Genomic DNA, 17980 nt, shown 5'->3' with positions numbered 1-17980 from the left:
TCTGTCCATGGGGATTTTCCAGGCAAGAATACTGGAGTGGGTTGCCATGCCCTCCTCCAGGGGATCTTCCCAACCCAGGGATCTAACCCAGGTCTCCTGCATTGAAAGCAGATTCTTTACCATCTGAGCCACCTGGCAAATCTATAGAGATAAATATAGATTAGCAGTTGCCTACGGCTGGGAGCTCTGGAAGTTGGAGGGTAATGGCTAAGGTGTGTCACGTTTCTTTTTGGACTGCTTAAAAACTTCAAAAATAGAATATGGTGATGGAAATACACATAAGTAAATATTCTAAAAGCTATTGAATTGTGCACTAAATTGGTGAAATGTATGGTATGTGAATACATATCAATAAAACTTTTAAAAAATTTCCTGTGTATACATAACACCCCAACCACCCCCTCCACACACATACAGAACACTAGAATTTGGGGATGATATGGTAATAGTGACATAAAGCTGAGGAAACAAATATAAAAGAGGCACTCATTACTTCTAGGGACAACAGAATTTTATATCTGAAACAACTAAATATAGAGAGTAAATATGGCCCAACTATAAATTGTGATTCAGGAGTAATTATAATGGAGAGAAAATAGAGAGATGGGGTACAGTAGAGGAAGAAATGGGAAAGAATTAAATCCTTTTTTGATTATGAAAATTTAATAAATAATGTCTAACATTGAAAAGAAATACAGGAAAACAATAGACTGGGAAAGACTAGAGATCTCTTCTAGAAAGTTAGAGATACCAAGGGAATATTTCATGCAAAGATGGGCACAAGAGAGGACAGAAATGGTATGGATCTAACAGAAGCAGGCCATATTAAGAGAATGTGGCAAGAATACCCAGAAGAACTATAAAAAAAAGATCTTCATGACCCAGATAACCACGATGGTGTGATCACTCATGTAGAGTCAGACATCCTAGAGTGTAAAGTCTAGTGGGCCTTAGGAAGCATCACTATGAACAAAGCTAGTGGAGGTGATGGAATTCCAGTTTAGCTCTTTCAAGTCCTAAAAGATGATGCTGTGAAAGTGCTGCACTCAATATGCCAGCAAATTTGGAAAACTCAGCAGTGGCCATAGGACTGGAAAAGGTCAGTTTTCATTGCAATCCCAAAGAAAGGCAATGCCAAAGAATGTTCAAACTACCACACAGTTGCACTCGTCTCACAGGCTAGCAAAATAATGCTCAAAATTCTCCAAACCTGGCTTCAACAGAACGTGAATCATGAACTTCCAGATGTTCAAGCTGGATTTAGAAAAGGCAGAGGAACGAGAGATCAAATTGCCAGAATCCACTGGATCATCAAAAAAGCAAGAGAGTTCCAGAAAAACATCTACTTCGGCTTTATTGACTACAGCAAACCTTTGATTGTGTGGATCACAAAAAACTGTGGAAAATTTTTAAAGAGGGGAATACCAGACCACCTGATCTGTCTCCTGAGAAATCTATATGCAGGTCAAGAAACAACAGTTAGAACTGGACATGGAACAACAGACTGGTTCCAAATAGGAAAAGGAGTACGTCAAGGCTGTATATTGTCACCTTCCTTATTTAACTTATATGAAGAGTGCATCATGAGAAATGCCAGACTGGATGAAGCACAAGCTGGAATCAAGATTGCTGGGAGAAATATCAATAACCTCAAACACTCAGATGACACAACCCTTATGGCAGAAAGCAAAGAAGATCTAAAGAGCCTCTTGATGAAAGTGAGAGAGGAGAGTGAAAAAGTTGGCTTAAAACTCACCATTCAGAAAGCTAAGATCATGGCATCTGGTCCCATCACTTCATGGCAAATAGATGGGGAAACAATGGACACAATGACGAACTTTGTTTGGTGGGGCTCCAAAAGCAATGCAGGTGGTGATTGCAGCCATGAAATAAAAAGGTGCTTGCTCCTTGAAAGAAAGGCCATGACCAACCTAGATAGCATTTTAAAAAGCAGAGACATTATTTTACCAACAAAGATCCATCTAGTCAAAGCTATGGTTTTTCCAGTAGTCATATGTGGATGTGAGAGTTGGACTATAAAGAAAGCTGAGCACCGAAACATTGATGATTTTGAACTGTGGTGTTGGGGAAGACTCTCGAGAGTCCCTGGGACTGCAAGGAGATCCAACCAGTCCATCCTAAAGGAAATCAGTAGTAAATATTCATTGGAAGGACTGATGCTGAAGCTGAAACTCCAAAACTTTGGCCACCTGATGTGAAGAACTGACTCCTTGGAAAAGACCCTGATGCTGTGAAACATTGAAGGCGGGAGAAGAAGGGGATGCCAGAGGATGAGATGGTTGGATGGCATCACCAGCCAACTCAAGGCATGAGTTTGAGTAGGCTCTGGGAGTTTGATGGAGAGGGAAACCTGGCATGCTGCAGTCCATTGGGTCACAGAGAGTCAGACACGACTGAGTGAGTGAACTGAATGGAACAGAACAGATATATCTTTCTTACAATGGCTCAAACAATAAAGAATCTGCCTGCAATGCAGGAGACCTAGGTTTGATCCCTGGGTTGGGATGATCCTCTGGAGAAGCGAATGGCAACCCACTCCAGTGTTCTTGCCTGGAGAATCCCATGGACAGAGGAGCCTGGTGGGCTACAGTCCGGGGGTTGCAAAGCGTGGGACAGGACTGAGCGTCTAACACTAGTACTACTACTACAGATATATATCTTCCTTACAATATATCAGTAGATACTTTTCACAGGGGATGGGAGAGTCCACACACTGCCCCTTATGTTGTCTCTGAGATGGAGCTAAAAGCAAGACAGGGGCATTAAGTTTCCATTCACATATGTGTCCCTATAGAAAGCCTTTGCACTCTATTGTCTTTTGTTCAGTATGCAGCATAGCCAAAACTAACTTATATTACAATTAAATGGCAAAGCTTTTTATTTGCTTTAAATAAAGTGACATTTATCAGCACATCAAAAGCCAGTTATGGGTATTTGAGTAGACATTACAGTGGGGGAAAGTAAGCACAAACCCACTGGACTTAAGATATTTCTATGTCTTCATGATTAGCATATCAGATAGAGGACTGCTGGGCTCTCTTACTGAAAGGCATTGTCTCTTACTGAAAGGCATTGTCACCATTTCTTCTTTCATTTCCATGACAATAATATTAGAGATGGAAAATTATGAAAAGCCTTCAAATGTCAGTTCTGTTCGGTCTAACTGTAACATCTCTCCACTTTTTCCTGTTAGGTTGCAGATTCTGTCCTCTGTGGCAGACTCAGCTGAAATCTCATCAGGAGGAACTATTGGAAAAATTGTTAAATAATCAGGCATGATTAAGAAGGCATTATACTTTGCCTGTAAGTAAAGATTTAAAGGGAACTCATTACATTGTATTTCTCTTTCAGTGTCTTCTGAAATATAGGAATTGGGAATAGACCATCATTGCCAGGTTAAGGATTTTGTTGTGGTTGTTTCTCAGAAGCAAATCTGTAAATTAGGAAACATCACTACTTTTATATGCTTGTATCTTATAAAAGGGCTTCCCAGGTGTTTCTGTAGTATAGAATTTGCCTGCCAATACAGGAGACACAGGAGGCACGGATTCAATCCCTGGGTTGGGAAGATCTGCTGGAGCAGAAAATGGCAACCCACTCCAGTATTCTTGCCTGGAAAATCCCATGGACAGAGATGTCTGGTGGGCTACAGTCTGTGGGGTCACAAAGAGTCAGACAGAAGTGAGCGTGCATACATGCACAGACATCCGCATCTTATAAAAAAAAGATCATATATTGTCTTTTCTTAAATATACATCTGAGCCCATTGATGAAGGCTTGTATCTGAGGACTGAGTTACCTGAAATGTATGGGTTCCTAAGAGCTTTAGAAATAATTAACATTTGGGGCAAGTAAATCTTTGTTAATAATTGTTACTGTTTGAAAATGTAACCTTGTTTAAGGGTATGAAACTCTTGGCTTTTAAATCTACAGTCTTCAAAGAAGCATTTTGGAAGTAAGGAAATTTTATATTTTCCGCAGTGATTTACAGGGTGTTTTTTTTTCCCTCTTGAACGGAGAACAGCAAGGGTGACTGAGTACTGTAGGAAAATCCTCCTAATAAAGCCCTGTCTCATAACCAAACTTTTTCTTAGTTTTCAGATCTCAGTTTGCCTAGTTCAATATTTCTTTATCCATCAAATAATAGCTTTGAATAACTTGATTTATTAGCATTATGAAAAGATTATGTTTTTCCTTTTCCTCCTTTTTAATTTACACTAAGTCTAGTAAAAGAAGTAGCTGCTTCAGCCTTTTCAAAAGAAATGTCATCATTTCTTTTTAAAATATTTTATATAGTTTATGACTCAACTATAAATCATCATGCCCAATGAACAGAGGAACACTATTATGGATGATCAAGGATAGTCGTCGATCCAAATATTATAAGTAATACAAATAATATTACAAGTAAATATTTAATGTACAAGGTCTGTGTTATAGGGAGCATAGATAAGAGTGTGTCATGATTTTCATTTCTTTCTCAACATCTGAAAAAAACTTCTACCCTAAACACCACTCAAAGAGCACCTTGTTTGAGAAGTTGACTTTATTCTTGCAATTAATTGTTCCCTCGTCTAGGATTATTCATAATACTTTCTAGATCACTTTGTACTGTTTATGTCTGATTTATTTTAACTCTTGTCTAGACTGTGAGCTTCTTCAGGTCACTGGCCCTATTTCATGTGTGCATGTATTCTTAATACTCATTAATTGATTCTTTCATTCAACAAACATCTTTATTGAGTATTTGTTATGTGAGAGGCACTATGCTAGCCACTGAGAACAAAATAGGTTGAAAACATAATGGTTGGCTTCTTTCCAAAGCTTTAGTCTAGTAGAGAAGAGAGAGATAACATTTTTTGTTTGGTTCTTCATAATAACTGATAAGCATTAAGATGAAAATATACGTGATGCTCTGATAGTGATAAAGAGGGAGACTTAAAACTAGTAAAAGGGTTGAAGCCTGAGCTTACCATAGTAGAGTAAGTTAACTAGTCAAAATTATGGCAGGAATGAGATGGGGGAAAGTTTTATGGTTTGAGAGAGAAATTATAAGAAAATGCCATGTGATGTGAGAAACATGGCCAGTCCAAGTGGTTCTTCTCAGAGTAATTAGAGCACAAAACCAAGATTTAGGCATGAAGTGAAACAAGAGGAGATTAAGGCCAAGCCATTTAAAGTTCTTGTTCTTGTTGACAATTTCCTACTTTTCCCTCAGAGCATTAATAAATCAGTGAAGTGACTGAAGGAGGCAATGTTTTAATAAGATCTGCCTTCACTCTGGATTTTCCATATGTTGATAGTCGTATTGCAAAAACCAGATTGGAGCCAAATACGACTAAATGGTGGAAGTCAACGAATACTGATCTTAAACCAGTGCTTATGTGATCAATGGATTGTTACACCATCCCCAGTTCATTCAGTTCAGTTCAGTCACTCAGTCATGTCCAATTCTTTGTGACCCCCATGGACTGCAGCACACCAGGCCTCCCTATCTATCGCCAGCTCCCAGAGCCTACTTAAACTCATGCCCATTGAGTCAGTGGTGCCATCCAACCATCTCCTCCTCTGTCTCCCCCTTCTCCTCCTGCCTTGAATCTTTCCCAGCCTCAAGGTCTTTTCTAATGAGCTAGTTCTTCACATCAGGTGGCCAAAGTATTGGAGTTTCAGCTTCAGCATCAGTCCTTCCAATGAATATTCAGGACTGATTTCCTTTAGCATTGACTGATTGAATCTCCTTGCAGTCCCAGGGACTCTCAAGAGTCTTCTTCAACACCACAGTTCAAAAGCATCAATTCTTCGGTGCTCAGCTTTCTTTATAGTCCAACTCTCACATCCATACATGACTACTGGAAAAACAATAGCTTTGACTAGATGGACCTTTGTTGGCAAAGTAATGTCTCTGCTTTTTAATATGCTGTCTCGGTTGGTCATAGCTTTTCTTCCAAGGGGCCAGCGTCTTTTAATTTCATGACTGCACTCACCATCTGCAGTGATTTTGGAACCCAGGAAAATAAAGTCTGTTACTGTTTCATCCCCAAATACATTTAAAAGGTTCACTGTCCCAGACTTTTATAACCAAATGAGAAGAATCTCAGTGGGAACCAGAAACGACTGCATTTGAGATTAAAAAAAAAAAGCGGCCTATGAGTAATTCACTGAGATTCTAGAAATCAACAGAATTTGAAGAAGTGATAATAGTTGTTTAAAAAGATTATTTAGAGATCATTAATTTGATTTCAGTAATAGATGTGTAGATATGTACTATTTATCTACTTTTAAAAGTTCCTCTGTGTATTCATTTTAGGTACTGTGAGACTCAATATACAAATGGGTAATGGTCAGACTATATATAATATAGAAATTTGACCTACAACCTGTAGTAAACAACCCAGGAATCCAATCCATTATCTACAGCAACCAGCCTATGAACCTAGCCTGCTATTGATAAGTCAAATTTGTAGGAAGTCATATTGTGATCTCTAGTAACAATCCAAGAGCCAACTAGTAACAGTCAGAACCAAAAGATAAAATTTGATTAATAACTAAAAGCTTCCAAATTTTTTTCCTAGTTTCCAGTTTCCTATTACCAACCAGAGAAAGGAAATATGTATCCCTGGCCAAGCACATAAGATGCCCTACTTCTAGTTAGCCTGTCCACAGCTTCTCTCTGCCAACAGACTCCACTCAGGGTATAACCTGAAACCTTTCTTTTATTACACTCTTTTCCAGCCTTTGAAACTGTGAAACCCATAAATGATGATGGCTAGATTCCTTGCTGTAACAAACTCTGAATAGGTAACCTTTGATTCCTTGCATTTGGTTGGTCTTCATTTACTTCCACAATAGGTTCTCTGTCAGAAAGAGTTCTGTTGTAGAGCTGTTTCTTTACCTCTAGCTACACATCGTTTTCACTAGGATCTGAGATATTGAATGGATGGGTTACAATGTTTTACAGCTACTATGCATTTAAGTGTGGGTTTCCCATATGGTGCTAGTGGTAAAGAACCCTCCTGCCAACGCAGGAGACATATGAGATTCGAATTCAATCCCTGGGTTGGGAAGATCCCCTGGAGGAGGTCATGGCAACCCATCCCAGTATTCTTGCCTCGGAGAATCCCATGAGCAGAGGAGTCTGTCAGGCTACAGTCTATAGGGTCACAAAGAGCTGGACACTACTGAAGTGACTTTGCACACACATATATGTATATAAGTGTACATGTGAGAGAAAGAAAAAACAGAGATAAAGAAATAGAGATAGAGAAAATGAGCTGGATATTTGGAAGTCTAAGTTGGTGACATTCGTTCACTCAACTCATTAATATTGAATGCCCACAAAGTGTCAGGTACCATTTAGGCCTTTCTGATGCATAGGAGAAACCAAAGATCCCTGTCCATGTGGAGCTTACATTGAAGGAAGGAAACAGGTGATAAACAATGAATGTAATAAATAAGTAAATTTTATAATATCTCTAAAGAAAGTATGTGTTATGTAAGAAAAACAAAGGAAGGTTAAAAAGGTTGTCAGGGGTTTGGGTGGAGAGTAAATTGAATCGGTAGTTAAGGAAGGTCTCATTATAAAGATGATGATTGAAGAAAAATTTGGAGGGTATGGAAAGTGAAATAAGCAGATATATCTGGTGGGAAAACTTTTTTAGGGTGAGAAGAGCTAAAACAAAGACCTAGAGGTGGAAAGGTGCCTGGTGTGTTCACATAATAGCTGAGGTGAATGTGAGAGAAGGAGAGAATGCACTTACCATTTTACAGATGTTTGCTATTTAACTGAATAAAGTGGGAAGTTGCTGTAGAGTTAAATTTTTAAAAGATTCTCTTCAATACATTGAGGATAGACTAGAGGGGGAAGGAGTGGATTTAGAATTCAGTTTTGTGTTTACATTTAAATATTAGCATGTTCAATAACATAGACACTCATGTAGTGGCTAAAAATATAACTAGACAATTCTAAAACACCAATTCTTTTTCCCTATTCTATCCAACTATAGATCAGATGAAGCCGGGCTATGTCTTCCCTCTCACCTTAACACCTCTAGAGCTTTTTGTTGTTCAGTTGTAAGTTGTGTCTGACTCTTTGCAACCGCATGGACTACAGGACACCAGGGCTTCCCTGTCCTTCACCATCTCCTGGAGTTCACTCAGATTCATGTCCATTGAGTTGGTGATGCCATCCAACCATCTTATCCTCTGTCACCCCCTTCTTCTCCTTTCTACAGTCTTTCCCAGTATTAGCATCTTGTCCAATGTGTCGACTCTTTGCATCAGATGGACAAAGTATTGGAGCTGCAGCATGTCATTCCAATGAATATTTAGCGTTTATTTCTTTTAGGGTTGACTGGTTTGATTTCCTTGCAATCAAAGGGATTCTCAAGAGTCTTCTTCTAGAACTTTAGTAGACCTGAAAAGTACACATGTCCTCAAACAAACATACGTTGAAATAAGATATGTCATATTCCCTAAATTTGAAGTCCAGTCTACATCCCATCTACAATTTCCAATCCATGTGACAATTATATCTAGCATCACTTCACCATAAATGAGTCACATACATTGAAAAACATAAGAATTGTGAGAGAAAAATAATATGCATATATATAGAGAGATTCTGATGCAAGTGTAATAACTGCTCATTTGTAAGAGGGGAAAACTGGAACTGAAATAAACTTGATTTATTCTTAACATTAATCCTAAACTCTGAGAAACTTATTCCCTCAGACTGTCACCCATGGCCTGTGCCTGGCGTTTCATGTTAAAGTGTTACTTAAAAGCAAAATGTAGGAGGGCTGACACCGATTGAAAAAAAAGTACATATACACAGAAAGTTGACTTACATAGCAAATGGAAGATGAAAAATGTGTGGTTCAGAGGAATTTATTACCTGAAAATTCACTCTACTTTCTAGCTTGCCTCATGTAAAGAGATTTGAGATGGAAGAATGTAAAATGTCTTACATGTTGGCATCAAATTGCTACTCTGTCTCTTTATATTTTCATTGAAAAGAAAAATGTAGGAATTCGGAAAGAATGCATGTCCAGTTAACCTGATTATGGCCCTTTGGCAAGGCTTTTCTTTCTAACCATAGTTTTTTTTTCTGATGGTTGAGAGATATTTAAAGAGCACAACCTATTTAGATATTCAAGGTAAATGAACAAAGATCCATCTTCACTACTTTTTCTGGTATCAGTTTATCAATGCAATTACAGAATACAAAATTGCCATCATTATTTTTGGCCAGCACACAAACAGAACTAAAATTATTTGCTTAAATTTCAAGTACTCATGAGTTTCAACTAAACACTGGGTAAAAGTTAATACAGATGTTATAAATAACCCTCTATGCACTAGAGGGCTATCATCTTGCAGTATACTCAAGGGACTAAAAGTATCCTGTGTTGAAATTATTGCTTAAAATAATTTAATTCTTTAACAGAATTTGAAGATTCTATTTTCTTTCTTTCTTAGTTTTTAAACCATTTATTGGAAATAGTATTAAATACATAAATGGGAACTATTAAAGAATCAGAGAATCTATAATTCCATTATATATCAAAAAATATATTCTTTTTTTCTTTTTTATTACCATGTTACTGATCACGGCACATGGTCCCCAGAATGAAAGCCATTATTTCTGAACTTGTTTTGCAGTCTCGTATGGTGATGCACCTAGTTTTTCTCCAGTCTGATTTGAGTGTCTGTGTCTCTGAGCAGAAATTATAACACCCTAATACACATTATAACCACATCTTTTGTAGCTGAGGGTAGAGACAGAAGAGTAAATGTGGCAAGGTGGATAGCATATGGAATGTAACATCTGTGTACCCAAGTTCAAGTCCCACTCTTGTCATTTCAATAATTATTTACTTATGGCAAATCAGTGAACTTTCAGAGCTTTGGTTTTCTCATCGGTAAAAAAATGATGATATTAAAAGTGGTCGCACAATTTTGGTGGGAATGAAAATGTTTTATAAGGTGAGTCCAACTGTAGAAATTCTAGTTACTATAATTATATGCCTATCTTTAAGTTAAGGGTTAGTCACACAGTTGTGTTCAACTCTGAGACTCCATGGACTGTAGGCCCACTAGGCTTCTCTCCGTGGGATTCTTCAAGCAAGAGTACTGGAGTGGGTTGCCATGCCCTCCTCCAGGGAATCTTCCCTACCTAGGGATCAAACCCTGGTCTCCTGCACCACGGCAGACTCTATACTGTCTGAGCCTCCAGGGAAGCCCTGCTTATTTTGAATATATAAATAAATAAGCAGCTGAATTAAAGCACAAATTCTCTACATTTATGTCAACTCTATACTGAAAGTATATATCTTATTGATGGTCTAAGAACTGATAGTATTCGGGGGGATGGTTGTTTGGTATTAGACTTCCCAGGTGGTCCAGTGGTAAAGAATCCATCGGCCAGTGCAGGTTCAGTCCCTGGGTTGAGAAGATCCCCCGGAGTAGGAAATGGCACCCCACTCCAGTATTCTTGCCTGGATAAGGTGATAAAGATATGAAAAACTAGTATGATTGTCCTTTTAGTGTTAAGTGATAACTGGAAGCACATGTGTGCACTCAGCTTTTTAGATTTGAATGTGAGTTAGTGGAAGAAACTTGATTGCGCCGAGTATGAGGTGGGATTCTTTTGTGCTGCCTCATTGACTGCTATAACCTACCTGCAGATATGACCCATGCATCTCAACTTGATTGAAGAGCATCAGGTTGAGGTTAAGGTTCAGATAGCCAGGAAAACAGAATCTAAAATCATCAGAGCCTCCCTTAGGACCTGGAGTCCTTAGTGGGCCATTCCATTGTCAGCACTATTCATGGAGAGGCAAGGTCACACCACATCTGGAAAGGTCAGCACATGCCCCTATATTGTTCTTTCATCACACTGTGTGTGAGCTTACCCCATTATTGTGAAAGAATGAATGTAATAAATTGAGTGTTTCTGTTTAGGGAAACATTTATTATGAGCTCTTTTAGGTTTTGAAACAAGCCCAGCATCAAAAAGGTCTTGTCCTAATGAGGTGGGAAGGGGGTTAAGAATCAGGCCCAACTAATCTTGAACACCATGTCTCCTTCCAGTTTCCCAGCCTGTCTTCCCCAGTATGTATTTATATTCATACCTGCATATACTCATGCAAATATTTGTTTGTGAAGTCTGTGTATGCATTACCTTAATGGCATGTCAGAATGTGTCACTGTCACTGTGAGCATTAGTAAAAACATTTTTATCTAATCTCATTTCCTTCCTATTTACACATATAATCTATTTTGATGGATCCTAATAGTTGACTTGAGGTTCAGTAAAAAGCATGACTTACTAGATTAGACTGCAAATACAAGCTAACCCCTAAATTATCTCTCAATTCTCTGATGGAGGTAGATAATGATATAAAAACACAGGAGTAATTTCTGTTTAGTTTGGAATGCATTTTCTTTATTTAATGTGCAAACATACACTGTTTAAAAAACTGAGATGTTGTCGTACTTAATTTCCAACTTATTAACAAGCAATAACTGTGAAGCTCTAGAAACTCAGGATTCATGCTACTTCTTACTCTTTACTGGAGCTCAAGTGTGGCAGTCTGACAATGGGACAAGGATCCGGTTCCCTGACACTATGTAGCATCGTGTTGTGGGGAGGAATGTAGCAAAAAAACACATATTAAACCAGAGTTGTCACAGTGCTTACCACCCTGGTGTCTTGAGGCAGACAGTGGTGCAGGCATGAATGAGGAGCAGGACACCAAACTGGGAAAGAGATGTGACTTCTCATGACCTCTCTCCCTTTATGTAGATCAGTTATTTATCTGCTGATTCAAGCAAACAGCAATGGGAAAATATACTTGAATCAAAAGAAAAAATAGAAAGAGTATATCCATTATAATTCTTCATGTAGATATTATATATATATATAATATTATTATATGTAATTTATATTATTATATGTGCATATGTATGTGTATATGTATATATATAATGTTGCTATTTAGTTGCTCAGCCACGTCTCACTCTTTTGTGACCCCATGGACTTTAGCCCACCAGGCTCCTGTGTCCATGGGATTTCCCAGGCAAGAATACTGGAGTGGGCTGCCATTTCCTTCTCCAATATGTATAGTGTCACCCAGTAAGTTTATTATGTTTCAAGTTCCACTTTTCGCAAGTTGTATTATAGTGTTAATAAAGTTAATTAAACATTTCCTCTAACCATAGAACTGAACGGCACTTGGAGGACTCACCTGTTGACATTTAAGTATCTACTTGGCGAAGTGGAAAGCAAGATTCGCACCCAGCAATGCCACCTGGTTAACCCAGCAGTTTTTATAACCCAGCAAATTGTTCTTGTGCAACAGTGCATTCTTATGAAGTTAGGTGGATATTGTTAGTGTTATAATCAAGCTTTTTTCTCATCTCTCTTGCATTGGAGTAGCTCCATTGTAACAGATGTTTCCCTCCTTAGTGTTGAGGTAAAACTTGCATGTATCTTGACACAGGCAGGCAGCACTTGGCTTTGGAACATTCAGTCTGCCATCAGGTTATTCCCTCAGCTTCAGTCATTGGCTTAAACAGAGCTGTTTCTTCCAAGCTCAACAACATGGTATCCAGACACTGTTTCTCCATTAGTCACCTGGTTCTGCACTCCAAAATGCAATTCAGACTTGGAAACAAGTGTGTAGTCATGGCCTTTTAGGGCTAACATGGTCTGGTGGAAAGGGTATTGGAAGAGTATTTGTCTCACCAACTTGCTATGTGACCTTTGACAAATTACTTGACCCCAATGTGCTTCATTTTCCTTTCCACACAGGGAATGTGGAGGTAATAATATATAGCTTCCTGCCCTACCTTACAGGATTTTGTAAAGTTCAAATGAAATAACTAATTGTTTACCTTCTATTTTGACATGTGATGTTGAAATGCCCTTCCCTTCTGTTGCGGTAGAAATACATTGCCATATTTATAAGAAAAAAAATAGTTGAAAACAAATTTAGAAGAAACATAATACACTCCACTTTTACTCTCTTGAACACACTTATTCCATCAAATAGTGATGCCTGGTGTGTTTTAAAATGGCAAAAGCACAAGATTCAAAATTCAGACCTGGGATTGAAGTTCTGCCACAGCTACTTCAAAGATCTCTGCTTCATTTCCAGGAACTTGGTCATGCCTCGCTCCATGTATCTGGACTCACTAGCTCTCTTCCACCTTAGCCCAAAGCTAAGAGATCATCTCTAGGTTGAGGTCTAGAGCATTCTAACAGCCGAAGACTATCATACTCCTCAGCTCCGGTGACTCTTAGGCATGTGCTGGACTCCACCGTTGTCTTCTACCTCCTCGCAAATAAGGTCCAGGAAGCAAGATTACTCTTAGGATAGCCAGGGCATGTGGGTTGAGCCATAGTTTTACCAAGCCCAGACCTCTGCTGAGTGAGTAGTATAGTTCCCATTCAGGTCTGGAGTTCTGGTCATTTCTGGAATAGTCTTTGGAATTCAGTAGGTAACAAACTCATTGTGAGCAATAATGGGGCCCTCTATTTTTCTCTTCCTCCCCTTCCCGTCCTCCTCTCTGAGACTGACTGTTTTCCCTCGTAAAATGGAATCTGAGTTCCTAACTTACAAGATGTATCCTTTAAATGACACGCATCATTTGACAACTGTTTTAAATTCCCTGAAGTTGCACTCCAAATGGAAATATCTGAATCTTACCATTTTCGGAGTCCTAGTTTAGAATTTCAAGTCATCTGGACACCAATTGCCTAGTCACTGGAAACTATGAAATAAAAATTTAAAGCCAGGTGAATTCACTTATCTCTTTTCATTTTGATTTGTAAATTCCTAGAAAGCAGACATCCCTCCCAGGCATTCAAAAACATGTCTCAGTCATCCACTGTGTGTCTGGGTGGAATTATAATGAGCTATCATTAATATGTGCTGTGTATTAGAGTTGTTTTCATTGTGTCCTTTATCCTCACAACAACCTTGTAAATAGGTAGTATTCCAATTTTCATTTTACAGATGGAAACTGAGGCAAAGGGAAGTTACATTATTTGCCAAGGTTACACACTTGGTTAGTGGTAGGGCTTGGATCTGAATTCAGATAGGCTGATTTCAGAACCCATGCTCTTAAGTGCTCTGCTATAGACAAGGAGGCAGGGGAGATTATATATTGCTTCCTGGAGAGATGATATTTGAAATGAGATTTCAAGAGTAATTAGAATGACTCAGGCAATGAACTGGGGAGACAGCAATCTCCAAAGACAAGACCACATGTAGAAATGTAGGAGTATTAGAATATATAACTGGTTTGGGAAGTATAAGAAACTTAGCACATAGCAAAGGTGTAGATTAAAGAAGCAATGACAGATAACTCTAGAAAGAAAAGAACAAAAACAGTCGCTTCTAATGTCTAAACAGTTTGGATTTTGTCATGATATCAATGATAGAAGGTAAAGTAATTTAAGCAAAGGAGTGGCATAGACAGTCCCACTCTTAGACATGGGGAAGAGGGATCCTTGAGCCCTGGAGCCGCACATATCAAAAATGTACACACAAATTTTATTTTATTTTTTAAATATACATGTTAGAGTGGTCTACATGTTTGAATTTGCCTGGGACTTTCTCGGTTTTAACACTGAAAATTTTGCATCCCACAGAAGTCCTCAGTCCCATGCAAACCAGAAAGGATGTTCACCTCTGTCGTTTGTGATCTATTATTTGTAAGCCCAAAAACACACTCTGATGACTAAACCCATTCAGGTTCCAAAGAAATGCTTTTTCACATATTTTTCCCACACTTTCTCAAAACAGGAGATGACCACACCTTAAAGTCATGCAGGATTGTAGGTTGTACCACTATGGATATTGCCAATAAACAGCATTTTGAATTATAGGCAGAATTTATGGTGCAGAAATGGTGCTGGTAATTTATGGTGCAGGTAAGGAAAAAGAAAATTTTATTCAACTTGCCAAATACTTCCCTTCAGCTAACATAAAGATAATGGATATTTACAATTATTTTGTTGTTTTTCAGTTGGGCCAAGCACCCATTTTCTTGGTTCTTACTGTACTTCAGTTCAAAGTATAGAGGCACTCATAATATAATATGGTACATCCAATATTACATATGGCAATGAGGAGTATTTTGTGTTATTAAGGAATTTTAGCTCTAAAAATTATATGAGAAGTGAGCATGATATATTATAAAAGAGGTACAGTATAAATGTGATACCAAGGTTTTATATTAATAAGTGGATTTAGATATTGCTTTAAGAGAAGACTAAAACAGTGTTATGATTAGTATTGATTTATATAACAAAATTAAAATACTTTGTAATATTTACTAAAATAATAATACTTTGTCATGTGCAGTCCCATTTCACAGTTTGAATATTATATATAAAATTTATTGTTCATCTCTCATTTAAGTATTTCTTGAAGACTTTTATTGACAATTCCAATTGCTACTGCTTTGGCAGTAGAAAAGTTTCTCTAAATTGCCATTAACAGAAAGCTGTTTAAGAACTACAGCAATTCAAGGAAAACTTTCTAACTTGGTATTGCTAGGAATAAAACTTGAATTATAAGAAAGTTTTAATAGTATAATTTATGATTTTTCTAAAATAAAGTCAAGAAGCATAAAATTTATTGAAAACTATAAAATAATGTCGTATACCTTTGTTTGATTACTTACGTAAATATTATCAGCCCAACAACAGAATATCTAGTTGAGTGGTAAAAATGATTTATTCATTTATCTGATAATCTGCCAAATATTAGTTACATAAAATGTAGCTGAGCAAAAAAAAAATATATATATATATATTTAAGGTAGAAGTATATAATTGATTTTATTTAACAGCTTGTTACATTCATATATAGCTTTAAAATATTAGACATATTGTATGTGAGAAGCTATTTACACTCTTGTTCCAAGCCCGCTACTTTTGGCAGCAGGCCTGGACACAGGTGGTTAAATATATATTTTGGAAAGATCATTTGCCAACAGTGTAAATCCTGGATTGAAGGAATGGTAGTAAAAATACAGAGATCAGTTAAAATTTTTAGCAACCCTAAGCTCATGGATGACTTTGAGATTTCCGCTTGTATACCAAAAATATGCATGCATATGTATGTGACATATAGTGTGTCACATATACACATATGTGTATATACACATATGTATGTGACATATAGTGTGCACATATACACATATGTGTGTGTGCATATTAATATGTGGGACTGGAGTTAAAACAATGATCTGAGCTCTACATTTACAATTGTGGGTCATTAGGATGAATAAGAATCAGTTTCCTAAGGAAGAATGTGTATAGTATACAGTGTGATATGTCAGAAACAAAGTAAAGAGCTAGTTTTAAAAGAGAAGTCAGAGTATGTCAAATGCTGAGATATACCAAGAAAAAAAAATTAAGAATTGGAAATTATGAATGAAAGGTACTGAGAGCAAAGAAGCAAATTACAGTGACTGAGACATAAATAAGCAATAAATAATTGGAGACTGTGAGATTAGACTGTTTTTCTCAGAAGTTTGACCATGGAGGGAAAAAGGTTTTCTGCTGAGTGTAATTGTGACAATATAGCAATGTTTGCGAGAAGCAGGCATTCAAGGAAGATGTATTGTTTTTCAAGCTTGGAGTGGTGTGTGTTAGACACTCAGTCATGTCCAATTCTTTGCTACCCCATGGACAGTAGCCCGCCAGGCTTCTCCATCCATGGGATTTTTCCAGACAAGAATACTGGAGTGGGTTGCCATTTCCTTCTCCAGGGGATCTTCCCAATCCAGGGATCAAACCTGGGTCTCCTGCATTGCAGGCAAACTGTTTACCATCTGAGCTACCAGGGAACCCCTAAGGATGTTTATATTCCAAGTGGAAAGGGATAGAAAGTGAGGCCAAAGAAAAGGGAAGACTGTTGATGATCAATAGCACAAGAGAAGATTGGATCCAGAGCATATAAACAAAGGGAGAGATAATAGAAGAGAAAGTATTTTACTGAAATTGGAGAGAAGGAGAAAGAATGGATGTAAACAACTTGCCTAAGTGGATTTTTTAGCGGGGTGGGGGTGGGGTGGGGGGTGGAGAGTGTTGCAAGTTACTGAACTCGTTTGAATAGATTTAAGCAAGTGGGTAGGGGATATAAGCTTCCGAAGTATCTGCTGGGATCTCAAAGCAGGAGATCCACCTTACTAGGAGTGGAAACAGGAACCAGAATCTCATCAGGATCCAAAATTACTCTCCAGGGCAGAGCTGTGGGTCTCCCATCCCTGCTTTCCTTGGAATCTGCACTTCAGTGTTACTTTCTCTGCTTTTCCATGTGCATGTGGTCCTGAATTTACAGAAGGCAGTTTAAGGCGTCATCAAAGACTGCCTGTGACTACTTTTGAAAGCAAATATTAAATGCTCAAAAGAGATAATCTAATTATCCCAACTTGAGTAGTTATGCTAATACAGTCATCTGTGGTCTGGGGGACAGTAAGGGGCATGTTATTAAACTTCAGCAACAAAGAACACATCTCTGCAGGTAAATATCTGAAACTTCATCCCTTGCTTAAGTAATGTGTTACGATGTAGGTGAATCTGTTAGTGAGAGAGGGACAAGAATTGAAAGAATTCTTGCTTAATACCCTCTGTTTAGTTACGGAGTTAGGAAGAAAGGTTTTTGCTGACTGTGACTATGCTGTGTGCACGCATGTGGGTTCAGCCATGCCTGACTCTTTGCAGCACTATGGACTGTAGCCCACCAAGCTTCTCCTCTGTTCATGGGATTTTCCTGGCAAGAATGCTGGAGTGGGTTGCCATTTCCTCCTCCAGGGGATCTTCCCCCCTCAGGGATCAAACCTGGGTGTCTTGCATCTCTTGCATTGACAGGCAGATTCTTTACCAGTGAGCCACCTGGGAAGCTTGAGACTGTGGCAATGTTACATCAGAGAACTGTTA

The sequence above is a fragment of the Muntiacus reevesi genome, chromosome 12, assembly GCF_963930625.1.
Source record: "Muntiacus reevesi chromosome 12, mMunRee1.1, whole genome shotgun sequence".
Lineage (NCBI taxonomy): Eukaryota > Metazoa > Chordata > Mammalia > Artiodactyla > Cervidae > Muntiacus > Muntiacus reevesi.
This window is presented reverse-complemented; position numbering follows the sequence as displayed.